The 14,073-nt window shown below is 46.3% G+C and overlaps 1 long non-coding RNA gene across 3 annotated transcripts in view; it reads left to right on the top strand.

Annotated features, from left to right (window-relative positions):
• The window catches only part of LOC128324055 (uncharacterized), a 56,940-nt gene extending 44,849 nt beyond the window's left edge, over nucleotides 1-12,091 (top strand). For 2 of the 3 annotated variants that reach the window (XR_008306605.1, XR_008306606.1), the window contains exons 8-9: nucleotides 9,311-9,495; nucleotides 11,664-12,091. This is a non-coding gene — a long non-coding RNA (uncharacterized LOC128324055). The remainder of the gene's footprint in view (nucleotides 1-9,310; nucleotides 9,496-11,663) is intronic. The other variant, XR_008306607.1, reaches the window with a different exon arrangement.
• The last annotated feature ends 1,982 nt before the right edge of the window (nucleotides 12,092-14,073 follow it).

The raw sequence follows: 14,073 nt of genomic DNA, 5'->3' as shown, positions 1-14,073 counted from the left end.
ATGTCCCCGCTTCTCCTTCTCGGTTCAGCTGCAGGGCCGTTCCCGCCGCTGCCGCATCTGCCCTCCCCGGTCCCCGCTTCCCCTTCCCCCTTTACGGGAGCCAACATGGCCACCTGGTGCCTGCAGCCGAGAAAGACACGGGCAGACACGGGATTACACCTAACCATTTTATTATAGAGGAAGATAGCCACAATGTTGCATAACTCAATTTGTGTAATCATTGTGCTTGCAAAACTGCTCACAACATTACATTCCAACATGTGAGTAACATTGTGCAGAATGTCGGCCAGAAAAAAGTGGGGGCGCTCAAGTGAACATTCTTCCCTTAGGCCTCTCAGAGTTCTTAAAGGGCCTTGCCTGCTTGCAAGCAAAGGCGTAACTATAGTGGGGGCAGGGGGGGGGCACGTGCCCCGGGCGCCATCTTTTCTGGTCATGTGGGGGGCGCCGCCATGACAAAAAAATTTTTTAAAAATTTTTTAAATTTTTTTGTTAATACAAATGTTTCCTGCTCAGTGCAGCAGCGCTGCAGCAGTCAAGGGAGCGCGTTGGCGCCCCCTCCCCCACGAGTGGTCCCTTCCACGCCGCCCACGCCCCCCCATTGCTTTGCTGGCACCTGGGGGCCAGTCAGTGGCCTGGCTTGGCGGCGGCGGGCGCTTGTGAGGAAAAACCTAAGTATAATGTAGTATGTTGGGGGCGCGGAGGGGCGCCATTTCAGTGCTTGCCCCGGGCGCCGTTTTCCCTAGTTACACCTCTGCTTGCAAGAAGAGTTTCTACCTGGGCTTGAGATGCTACAGTTCCCATTGGTAGATTATACCATCTCAGTTCAACTAATCTGAATCAACTGCTCTAAGATTGTTTGACTTGCCTCCTAAGTACAGGGAAGGCAGATTCATGGAAAGGGTAAGTATTACATATATGGAATGTAGCAAGACCAGCAGAAGAGCTGGTGTTGTGGTAGTGAGTATGAACTGTCCACTTTGCTAAGCAGAGTCCCCCCTGATTTGCATTTGGATGGGTAACTAGATGTGAGTGCTGTAAGATATTTTCCTTAGGGGATGGGGCCACAGCTCAGTGGAAGAGCATTTGAATGCTTGCATGCAGAAGGTCCCAGTTTCAATTCAATTCAATTCCCAGTTTCAAGCCGCCCAGGGACGTATGTTTGGGTGGGATAGAAATTAATTAATTAATTAATTAATTAAATTCCTGGTGTATCCAGTTAGGGCTGAGAACTGCCTGAAAGGTTTGAGAGCTGTTGCCAGTATAAACAATACTGAGCTAGATGAACCAATGGTCTGTCTCACTAAAAGGCACCTTCCTATGTCCCTGTGGAAGAGGCTCCAGGAGAGGAGAGGAGAGGAGAGGAGAGACACCATCAACACAAGTAGTATGATTCACATCAGCCCAAGCTGACTGCAGTATAGCTGGAGAGGGAACATAGGAAGCTGCCATATACTGAGTCAGACCATAGGTCCATCTCGCTCAGTATTGTCGACACAGACTGGCAGTGGCTTCATGGTGTTGTACTCTTTTCAAGCTTTAAATGACCTCTTAGATGGTTCAGAAGAGAGTTCATGCCTCTCCCAGGAACTCTGATATCTCCTCGGGGAGACTTGCCTCACACCTGGAGAAATCCATCCTTCAGCGGCGTTCTTCATCTGCTCCCCTTTCCAGTGTAAAGGATTTGCTCTTTTGTTTCCACTGTGTCAGTGTTTTATAAATATTTATAGGATGTAATAGTGAAGTTTGTCATATGTAATTATGGGAAAGTAACACGATGCTGTCTGCAGGTGAAATGTGTAGGTTGAGAAATGCTTTGCCAGAGGACGCAACTGAATGGCATGCTGCAGAAGAATAATCTGACAGTGATGCTCTCTGAACAGCTAGAGAGACAGAAAGCTCTTTCCCAAAACATAAATACTGGGGCTGCTCAAACCAAGCCTTTTACATTGTTCACCTGCCTCTTTGAGGTCTGTAAAGTAAAAACCAGACAGATATAGTTCAACCCTTCAATTTCCCAGTGTGCTGGAAACTTAAGAGACATGGAGCCATGTCCAAGCATGTCTTCCACCCCGTGTATTTCTTGGACAAGTCACTTTGGTTTTCTGTTTCTGTAAAACGGAGACATTTCCAACCGTGTCGATAATTTGTACAAATGGCATTTATGACAGTGAAGTGCAAAATACTTAGGGGGTGATAGAAATAGGTGTCTTTGATAGTGTGGTGTTCTGTAGCACTGATCAAATGAAGTGCTCTTTGGCAAACAAGCTACAAATGCCATGGAAGTCTCCTGGATCAGGCCCAAGGCCCATCCAGTCCAGATCCTGTTTCACACAGTGACCCACCAGATGCTCCTGGGAAGCCCACAGGCAAGACCTGAGACATGCCCCCTCTCCTGCTGTCACTCCTCTGCAACTGGTATTTAGAGGCATCCTGTCTCTGTTCTTATGTTCTTATCCTCCATGGGATAGAAATATCATGGTTTGAGATTGGGACCTAGCCTCTCTCATGGTCAAAATAGACACGACACTAAATAAGACATGACAGCCTCTGGTCCACCCCACTAAACTTAAATAGCACCCAGCACCCAGTCAGGACTGGGACCATGGAGAAGGGATACTTAACCCCTTCCTTCTGCTCTGCAGTCCTCAAAATTCCCACCTCCCCCCCCCCAACAAAGCTATGAGTAGCCCCAGGAGCGGAGAGCGGAGAAGTCCCTGGTTGAAACCTCACATCTGCCATGAACTCATTGAGGCTGTTCTCATGCACAGTCTAACCCAGGCTAGGGAAGCCCAGCCTGGGTTAGGCTGCATGTGAGAACTGTCTGGATCAGCCCCGATCCCGGTGGGGCAGCACCGCCTAGCCTGGCCTTTTAGCCTGGTTGTTAGCGAGCGTTCCCTTAACCCAAGCTTGCTGCTTGTGTGCAAGTGCCGGCTGCTTCCAGCCCAGCTGCACGCAGAGATGCGTGCCTAGAGTGCCTGTCTCAAGGAGGACTCCCCCAATGCATTTTGTATGTCAGGCAGTGTGTTGTGGGTTTTCTAGAAGCCAGGATGCATCGTCCCAGCCTCCAAAGCTCTGCACTGCAGGCACGCAGTGCAGGTCATCTGGGAGCACAGTCCCGCACTCCCAGCAATAAGTGATCTGTCACCTGGTGGGAGGGGAAGGTGAGTCAAACCAGCCTTCCTCCCACCCATCCGGTGAACAACCTCGGTGTGTGGTCTTAGGCAAGCTCTTGTGTTGCCTAAGACCACTGCCTCCTGCAATGTGAGGGAAACAGTGCCAACCCACAGAGTCATAAGGATTACTCAGGTAATGGATGTGAGGTGTTCTGAACACTCAAAAAGCCAAGTATTGTTGTGAACCCTCCTTTTAAAAGGATCTGAAAACGGAGTGGTAATTTTGTGGAATAGCATGACTTTGGCATTATGGAACTGTGGTTTCCCCCTGGTATCCAGTGAGAGGGGACTAGCTATCCAGGCAGCAAATAGCTCTGTAACAGGATAGACAAGCCACTAGTATCAGTCTCCTCTACTTTCTCTCTAGAAGGTTCTGGGAGCCATTTCACATTAGTCACTCTCTACTCCCACGAATGACAACAAATACTAATGGTATATGACACTACTACTGCTGAACGAAGTGCCACTAATGGGACGAGGCTGTCACGTTGTATCAATGCAAGGAAAGGCTTCCTTGCCAATTCAGCTTGTTCTCCCCAGTGCCTGTAAGCACCACACAACCCCTCAGGCTTCTAGGGAAATCAAGGCCAATGAGCATCCTCCAATTGTTCATATTGTAGCTCAGACAGAACCCTCTGAGCATAAGCCACGGAAGACTGACTGTGCCAGGCTTTGTCAGCCAACCACAGAGGCATGACCTCAGCAGCAGCATGTACAAAGCTCCCACTGTGAGCGCGCACTAGCCTCTGACCAGCTCAACAGGTACAGGCAAGAGGGCTTGTCTGTGCTTATGGGCATATCATCATTTCAGCTTGGATCGACATAAGGAACTCTTCACTGTGTGTGAGTGACACTTCTCCTGCTCCCAAGGCTGAGCCAGGCATGGGATTGTGGCCTAACAGGGTTTGCCGAATCACGAAACAATGTTCTGCTGTTTGCTCCTGGCAAGGAGGACATACTAGGCAGGCTCTGGAATACTAAACATCCTTAGTTTACTATGAACTCCTTTGCGACATCTTATCCTCCTTTTCATCCAATTTGCTCCTTTCCTTTCTCCTCCTTTTTTGCCCAGAGCATCATGGGAAATCTAGTCCTGAGAACTGGATAACAGAACAGTGTTGCCAGCTGTGCAGTAAAGAGACCTTTTGCAACCTCCTATTTAAATATAAAAGAACTTGCTCAATGCAGCAATCATTTTGGTACTAGTTCTATGTGGACAGGGCAAAACAGAGAGGGAGAGTCTATTGGAGAAGGCAGGTTTATATCTCCTCTAGTGCCATTGTTGCCTCTATTGAGGAAAAAGATTATGCTGTTGTGTCTCATCCCCAGAAAGTAGCACCTATATCAAAATGTGTGGGGGACAGTGTTTCCTTCTCTTTTTTGCTTGCCCAGGTAAATTGGGGGCCTTCCCTCTTGCAATGCTAGTGGAAAAGACAAAGGGGGAAAGCAAAGGATTTTGCAAGGATGGAGAAGGAGGAAGCAGATTATATAAGGTTAGGTCTGAGACGGGACAACCAATAAGCTCTGAGATCACTGCTGTCTGATGTGAGAAAACTGCTGAACTACATGGCAGCTCTGCTCCTCCAAGTCAGTCACATACTTGAGGTGATGTGGCTTATGGTACTGCTACAAGAGAAAGAAGAATGAGCAACAAGCTATGGTTGAAGTTTTCAGAGGCGTATCTAGGGAAAATAGTGCATAGGGCAAGAACAGAAATTGCGCCCCCTGTCCAAACATCTGACACTCATCTTTCAGATAACTTTACTATAATATCAGCTGAAAAATACAAGCCTGAAGGTCACATGCAAGTCACATATCTGAATATGTGTACAGTGACTTATAGTATATTAATTTTTTTTAAAAAAAAATTACCTGTAGCCCCTTTGGGGGGCTTCCTAAAGGCCGGGGGGGGGTCTGCAAAGGTTTCCCCTCCCCTGCGCTGGCCTCTAGGGCCTCACAGGGACCATTTGAGTATGTGTGGTGGCCATTTTAAAAAAATATTTTTTTAAAAAAATGGCCGCTGAAAACAAAATGGCCTCTGTGAGGCCTGGCATAGCCTAGGGCCTCACAGAGGCCATATGAGTATGCACGGTGGCCCTTTTATTTTCTGGAAGCCTTTAAAAAATTTAATTTAAAAATATGGCACCCCCCTTCAAGTGGCGCCCGGGGCACGTGCCCTGCCTGCCCCACCCTAGCTACGCCCCTGGAAGTTTTCCCTCTCCTCACATTGCCCCATATGAAAGTTCTATTTTTTAAAAACTGAAAATTCTGCGGCTTTGCCATGAGGATTCTAAACTGATGATTTGACAGCATTGGTACTGAGACTCTAGAGTGACAAACTTCCAAGCATAAAGAATGGACTGCAATGATTAGGATCAACACAAGGTAAAGCAATCATTTCCACCCAAGGGGAGTGATTGCTTTATATCAGATTCCAAAGGGGACTCATCAGATTCTAAAGGGGACTCAATTTTTTTTGCATCCAATCTCCATCTTTCTGTGTCATTTTAACCAGAACTCCAATCCAGAAGATTTTTGCATAGAGTGGGGATCATCACCGTTGTGATGTTTTGTCAGTGATGAAAAAGGTCTAAGGCCAGCACTGAAGCTCTAGCTGCCCCTTGCTCACATGGCCAAGGCCTCTCCCTCCCACAAGAGGTCACAGCGACTATTGTGGGCGTCTTCAGCCTTCACCAGCTGTTTTACCATTAAGAAATACAAGGCCGCACTACCATTTTTGCAAAGCAGTCTGATGCTCTTTCGCTCTTATCCCTGCCAGATATACATTTGAGCATGACTCACAGGTTAGGATGACATTCATCCTCAATGAATGCTGGCCTCCAACAACCTGAAGCCACCCACACTTCAAGCTGTGATTACAAAGCCATCCACAAAATTGCCATAACCCTTTTTCAGAAAACAGGGCTGCCTAATGACCACCTGTGCTTGAAAATGTTTCTGCCATGTGGCCTCAATTTATCTACCCACATGAACACCCCTTGATAACCAGGTAGCAAATCCACATAAGAACATGATCCTTGTCCCTCTTTTGTTCTGTATATTGCCGCTACCAGTGGTCTTTGAATTGCACACCCAAGCTCTCAAATAATCTTGCCATTGTTCTGCCACTGTGCGCTGAGTCACACCACTAGCTGCCAGCCTAGGAAGGAAGGTCTCTCAAATATCAGGTGCAGTCCAGTCAGTATCAAGCTTTTTTTTTTGTAGTCTGCATCCGTGCTTTGCCTTCAGGAATGTAGAAGGGTAGCAACAGGAAAGGGAGGAGGAAAACTAATGAGATTAATCCTCTGAATTCATTATGCAAAATCTTGGCATCCATCCAAGCTCTCCTGCACAAGCGGTCAATGCCTTTCTTTAATAGCATTAAGCAAAATTACAAATCACAATGTTGGCTAATCAATCTCAATAGGTTTCTCTGCATCCATTAAAAAAAGAAAAGAAAATTCCATCCTACAGAGCCTGCACACAGTGGATTTTTTTTTTTTAATCCCTTTCTTCGCATCTTCTGCAGTAATTGCTGGAGAGGATGTTGGCGATATTTATCTGTTTTGAAGTTCTAATGCAGACAGTAAGAAAGGTAGATGTGGAGAGAGAAGAGACAGAGGGGGGCGGGGGAACAGAATGAAAAGAATAAGGAAGGGAACAATAAACAGCAAAGCACTACCAAGGAAGAATGGTGGGGGGAGAAAATTCAAATGAGGTTAGCTTCTGTTTCTCCAAGTAAATTTGCCTTTTCAGAATGGATTCTTTTGCACTGCTGCTGATCTGGGATCAATCCGTCAGAGAATCATTCATCTGCACCCTCCACTTAATGTTTAATATGTTGATGTTTGACAAGTGGTTGGTGAACAAACATTGCATAACAGTTGACCATGAAAAGAAGTAACTCAGAGTTCCCTAGATGAACTCAGTGGGCATGATAAAAAGGCAATAGTTTTGAAAATCTTCTTGTTTCACATGATTCTAAATTGAAACATATTTTTTCCTGAAAATTAGACTGCAATTTGGATACTAACCTACTTAGTACTGTATGCACATAGGTAGCTGCCTTTGACTGTCAAATCATTAGTTACAAAGGATGCTGCCTTATCATGAGTCAGACCATTGGTCCATCTAGCTCAATATTGTCTACAGTGACTCTGGCAGTGGCATAGCTAATGGAAGGGCAGCCTGTGCCTCTTGCTGGCGGCAATGCGCGTGATGGCCGGGTACGTGACATCACACACAAAGGGGGACATGGCCCAGGCTCCGATGAGCCTGTGCGAGCTCTCCTGAGTTCATTTCCAGGTGGCTGAGTTTATTTCCCTTTCCCTCCAGCAAGGGAGAGAAAGGGGAATAAATGCATCCAGCCAGCAAACACTGGTTGGAAATGCAATAGGGAGAACTGGGTGGGCCCTCCGGTGATCGGGCCATGCCTCCTTTGCATGTGATGTCACACACAAGGAGGGCACTGGCAGAGGCGCTCTTACCCCTGGACTGTGGGGCTGAAGTCCAGGGCCTCCACAGCCCCTGGTGGCGCCCAAATCCTCTTTATTCTGTTCTGGATAGTGTGGTCACCTGGCCAAGCAAGATGATGCTTAATTTGCAGGGGGCCTCCCTCCAAAATCCTTTAGGTCTAGGCTCCAAAATTACCTTGGTGCACCTCTGGGCACTGGCAGCCTTTTGCATTGGTGGCCCAGGTTCTTTGAACCCTACCATGCAATGGTGGTTCCACCCCTGGTCAGTGACTCTCCAAGGTCTCAGACAGAAGTCTCTCCCAGCCCTACCTGGAGATGTCAGGGATTTAAACTAGGACCTTCAGCATGCAAACAGATTCTCTACCACTGAGCTACAGTCCCATCCCCTAAGAGGAAAATATTACAGAAGACAGTGATCATACATAGTCACCCATCCAAATGTAAGCCAGGGTAGATCCTGTTTAGCAAAGGGGACAATTCAGGCTCGCTACTGCAAAACCAACTGTCCTCTCCATCTAATTCACTTAGCTCAATATTGTCTAGGCAGCAGGTCTCCAGTGTTCAGACTGGGGACCGTCCCAGCCCTAACTGAAGATGCCAGAGATTGAACGTAGAACCTTCTTCATACAAGGCATGCATTCCACCACTAAGCTATGGCCCCCTGCTTTCAAGCAAGTACTTGGAATTAGAGCATAAAACCTAAACTGGAACACATTTGAAAATCTGACCCCAGGGTCTCTGCTTTGCATTAACTTGGAGGTTAAAGGGGTCATCAGTCACCAAATCATCTCCAGCATAAAGCATTTCCACAGGCAACCAATGGTTTTTTGTTTTTTTTTTAAGGGCGGGGAGAGACTTCTTTACCCTTCAATGGCCATGTCACATGGGAGACAGGATCAGCACCTACTAAACCCTGGGATCAATAAAATTGGAAAGGCATCATGTTTGTGAGGAAGGTTATGGCTAGTGCAAAATTTTAAAGGCCATAAGGGGACTTTCAAGACCAGCAACTGTTTATCTTAAAATGTTCAGAAAGCATCCTAACCTGAATCTTTACTTGAGGTTCCCATTTGGGGGAACGCCTTCCAGTCCTGCCTGCTCTGCCAGTTCACCTGACTCATTCAAGCCTCCATCTTAATTCTTGCCCAGATTTGAGTTCTTCATTATGCCCATCTTTCTTTTGGTGGACTTTTGTACATGGCTAGATGGTCCAAATAATATAAACAGAACACTTTCCCTTATTATCACTTTGTTCACCTTCTTCAGGCCATCTAGCCATGTACACACAGCTTCATCTCTGGAAATGTTGGGCATGATACAGAACTCAAATCCAGGCAGGAGGTACTTATTAGCATGGAGGCTTTAGAGTCAGGTGAATTGGCAGAGCAGACTTCAGGTAAGGATGAAAGTGGATCAATTGATGTGTGCAGAAACAGCATAGCAGGAGAGCCCTTCTGGTACTACAGATTTTAACATTTGGGAACACTGGAACAGGCAGAGGCATTCATGACTCTGAAGCTGGAGTTTACAAATGAGATGTATCAGTAGAGCTGCCTCAGGGAGCCTCAATACACTGTTATGCTTGTCTAAAGTCAATATCTTCAGCTCTGGACTTACATGAATATTGAGCTTTGTGCTCGCTCTCTTGCTCTCTCCCTGCAGCCCATCATCATTGTTGTATTGCAAGAATGGAGGAAAAGAAGTCTGAGGGCTCTCCCTCACCAGAGGTCTGAATGTGTTTTGAAAGAAGATATGTCAAATGTGGCAGTTCATACACAGCCCAGTTAAGGAATTTGTGGCCTCATTGCTGCAAACTTTAGGCATCTGTATAACCTAAGATAATGAGGGTAAGGTAAAGCTCTGTCTGCACACACTGCAGGATGAGGTGGCAGAATGATGAGGTGGTGGAGCGAACTGTGTCACTTCAGATTTCAGGAATTATTTATATGAATCCTCTTCTCCCTCCCCTCTCCACAAGCAGAAAACTAGTACAGCAAAGAGATTAGGCTGGGATAAAACCTTTTTCCTGACGAACATGTTTTCTGTGTATGGGGGATTTTTACACAGAATATTAAAACATGGTGCTTCCTGTCTGAAGTCTGAGGTGGTGCTGTCTATTCTTTCATCTCAGCATTTTACCACCTAATTCTGCTGCATAAACAAATTAGTTCTCAGTCTCAAGCAACCCTGCCACATAATTTATCTCAGTTCTGGTTCCCAGTGGCCCTAGGTCTGTCTGTGGCTCCCACTGCATGCCCAACACAATACTCTGTTCTCATTACTAGGGATCTGCAGATCTGGTTTGATGGCGAACCAGTCCGCCGTGAACCAGGCTGGTTCAAACGGATCGATTTTGAACCACTTTGAACTGGTTTGAGCCGGTTTGTTGACCCAACCAGCCCAGCTGATGGGTTCAAACAAACTAGTTCGGGGACCCATGGTTTGGTCCAAATTTGGTTCCAAACCATGCCAACCAGTCTATACACACCCCTACTCATTACGCACTGCCTACTTTGTCGCACTCTCTCTACCCCAAAGAGACCCACAATCAGATCAATTTAATATCATCAGTGGCGAGTACAATTTGTGGAGATTTTTTGTCATTGGTCATGTGTCTGAGTGCTGCATTGTCTGTACATCCCAAAGGGCGATGGCACTGTGTAGTCCTTGCACACCACATGATCCCAGCTTTTTCTTTGTTTCAAGCATAGCATTTTCAGGTATAAGCAACAAAGTTAGATGGCTTCCTGAAACAAGGCTGTGAATGCAGAGGGTGGCAAGGGCACAAAACCTCCTGATCGGGTCCTGGAGGCAGCATGGGGCCTGGTAGAAGAGCTGCCACCCACCTACATGCACCTGTCTGCTCACTGCCACTTCAAGGAGGTTAGTAGAGTGCTGGCCTCAGTACATTTCGTGGAGGCTAGTAGAGTGCTGGTCCAGAGTCTCTCTGTGGAAACACTCAAGGCCAGCCCTCTACTGACAATACACTTTTGCTCCAAGGTTTCTTTCCAAGGAAGAGCAAGAGACCGAAGCAGATGAAGAGGGCATTGCAGGAGAAGGTGGGCCCCCACCAGAAAGGGAGAGGGGAGGGAAGGGGGGAGGAAGGAATGGAGAAAGGGCAGCCAGCCAGGTAGACAATCTGGGTTGGTGGGGATAGAAATAGCTACTAAGTGCGCAAAGTGTGCTGAAAGGAAGAGACACTGCAGTACATTGCACAGTTGCCAATAAATTGAAGAAGAGATCCACATACAATGGACTCAGCCCAGAAAACTGGCATCCCTGACCTGAACTGCTCCTATATGACTAGTTATGGAAAGGAATGCAAGTGTAGTTACAGAGAAACATGTGTGGAGATCTATGCATGATGCAGCTGGGCTGCTTCTTGCAGTTCCTGAATTGCTGTTGCAACCTCCACCATTAGTAAGTGGCTTTTAAAAACTCCCTCGAAGTTTAAAAAGCTGCCCATTATGCACTGCACCATGGGAGGGACTCCTGCCTGGGAATGAAGAAAGCTCTCCTGCCTGTGATTTGGTGATCATAAAAGGGGGTTCTCTAGCTCATTCCTGTGAGGCCCAGCTCTTAGTAGTTGTACAAGCCTGTAGGCTTGTATATTTCAAGAGCATATGTATCATAGCTATGTTCCATAATATGGCAGTATGTATGCATGTCTCTGGCTTCGTATCATTCTGCCTGTATACAGCCATCTGCAAATATAAACTGGCAGACACAATCTACTCCTTTGCAATGGGGAAGCCAGTGCTGTAGCTTCCCCTCGGTTTCCCAGCCTCCCTCCTCATCTAATCTAAAATTAACTCCACTGTTCAGCTGCATTTAAGCAAAACCAGTTGCCATGGCCACGCCGGGGGCTTGTAGATGTAGTGAACGAGGCAATCAGTTAAAATGAATAGCCACCGAGCTGATGCTTGCTGTAGGTTACATATGAAGTTCATTCACTTGTTAAACCTAATGGACTGGATTGCCTGTGAATTGGAAATGTAAATTTTGTCTCTTTCAGTGGCTAGAGTTCGAAGCAGGCTGGAAAGCCCGGGAAAATGTCGTATTAAAACAGCTGCTGCTGCTACCAGTGACATGAGCTAACAAAAGCTGCAAAGCGTGACAGCTGACTGGTAGCATTGGAAGGGCTGTGCCTTGGGCGAGGAGGAGACAGAAATCACAAGGCTGAGCACCTCCAGTAATTCCTCAGAAGGTGCCTGTAATACCTGGTTAGTGTGTGCCCTGCTGTGTGCCCCATTAACATTGCTCACCCAGTCCTTTAATCCTGACCCCTGCTACTTGGAGTCTTAGCATTTTACAGTTCTAATGGTTTTGCCTACAAAATCCCTGTAGCCTGATACACATTACTATTTTTACAGTAATATTTCTAATACCCAGCATGAGCGGGGTGTGTGTGTGTGTGTGTGTGTGTATAAAACCAAGCACCAGAACTACTGCAAAACATGGAGGGAATGAAACTCAGCAAGGTGCAAAAGCCCAAATTAAGATTAAATTGCACAGTAAGAGTGCACTCTAAGACCATGTTTTGTGATCGTTTCTTTTTAGTTCCTCACATTAACTAGAGTAATATCATCAACACAGGACAAATATACTCTCTTAGTTTGAAGCAAATGGATTTATGCCTTTGGCATTCATAGCTAATACCTGTTGCCTGTTGGAACTGTATATGTAGCAATAGTTTCTCAGTGTGTAGCACCACTGAGCTTACCCAAGACACAGTTGCTTCTAAAGTATAATCACTTATAATTTGAAATGCAAAGAGAAGGCATTCTGTCCTTCCTTCCTCCTCTCTCTCTTGATGGCACTCCTGGCCATGGGAGGACATTCCTCTGAGAAAACAGCTCATCTGTATCAGGGGCAGGCCGGGAAAATGTACATTGTGCCCTACTGGTGGACCAGTGGATGATTTCCAGTGTGAGGCTGGGCAAGTGACAGCCTCGCAGCAAGGGCTCACTAAGGGAACTAGGCACAGAAGAAGGTCACTCACAAGCCAAGGTAAAGAGCCAGGAAGTCAGGGAGTCAAGTCACTCACAAGCTAAGCTCAAGAGTCAGGAGTTCAGGTCTACAAGGGAGCAAATGTAAGCCCAGGTCAGGTCTACAAGGGAGCAAATGTAAGCCCAAATTACAAGCTGAGGTCAGAGCAGGGAAGTCAAGTGCATGTGGGAACAAGGAAAAAGCAAGGATCTGGCTAGAAGCTTCAGCAACAATGTTGCTTCAGCAAGGTCCTCCAGCAGACTGAGCTCTTTTGAAGGGGAGGTGGGACATGGCCACGTCCCCTACCTTGCAGTGCTGGAAAGCTTAAGGGGCCCGCCCTTTGTTTGTTATACAGTCACTGGCTGTGACATAGCTGGACAACCATAATGAATCTGCTGTGACTTCAGCCTCATCTTCTGAATTGGAGGAAGAGGGCAAAAGGGCATCCTCAGGTTGAAGTGGGGGTTCAGCAGATACAAGATCTCCTGAATTGGGGGGGGGGGCTTCACACCCTGTTTCTTTGTTGGAATCCTCAGATTCTGTCTCAGTCTAGGAGCAGTCAGGCTCAAGGGTCATGACATGGGCGACCTAGCACCTGTTTGTTGCCTGGATTGTTGAAAAGAATCATGGACCAGGTGGGCCATGGTCTGATCCAATGAGGAACTTCTGCTCTGCTTTTTGGCCCAAAGCAGGTGTTCAAAGTAGCTTTGTTGTGTATATTGGCACAAGCTAACTTGCATGATAATCGTTCCCCTTGTTCACCATTGTATGTAATTATACAAAGCAAATCCCCATTTATTTTTTAAGACCTGTTTCGCCTGATAATAGCTGAATCCCCACAGTCACATACACATACTGATTAAAAGCATCAGTAGATATGTTATACCATCAATGCAAACATAGCAGTTCTAATGAAATTTTAAGTAACATGCTGGATATCCAATGACATGAATGCAAGTTACAAGTGGAACAAGGCCCTGACTGTTTAGGATCAGTTTCAATTGCAGCATCCCAGCCTGCTGGGATGGTTAAGGGTATTTCCGTATGCTAATTATATTATGCTTTAAAGCTAGGTATGATATCTTGCACTTTGATGGTACCTATATTTTTCTTAATCAAAGGGCAGCCATGATTTTGGTACCAACCAAACCATCCCTTTGTTGTTCCTGATCTGTTCGTAACAGGCTAAAAGTGTCAGCTAAAATGTAAATGCCTAAACAAATTACCCTTCTTTGAAATATTCCTTTTACAGATCAAAGCCTCTCCAGTATTCAAGATAATGTGTTTGCTACACCGCACGGTGCCATTTTTAGTGTTTTCCTTGCCAAGGAATGGCTCCTCGACCCTTAATTACTACCTTTCCCTTTGTTGATTCTGTGCAACAGTCCCTGAGGAATGATGAACGTGTATTCTCTGACTTTCATTGTTCCCCTGTT

Source organism: Hemicordylus capensis, chromosome 4 (assembly GCF_027244095.1).
Source record: "Hemicordylus capensis ecotype Gifberg chromosome 4, rHemCap1.1.pri, whole genome shotgun sequence".
NCBI classification, from domain to species: domain Eukaryota; kingdom Metazoa; phylum Chordata; class Lepidosauria; order Squamata; family Cordylidae; genus Hemicordylus; species Hemicordylus capensis.
This window is presented reverse-complemented; position numbering and strand designations above follow the sequence as displayed.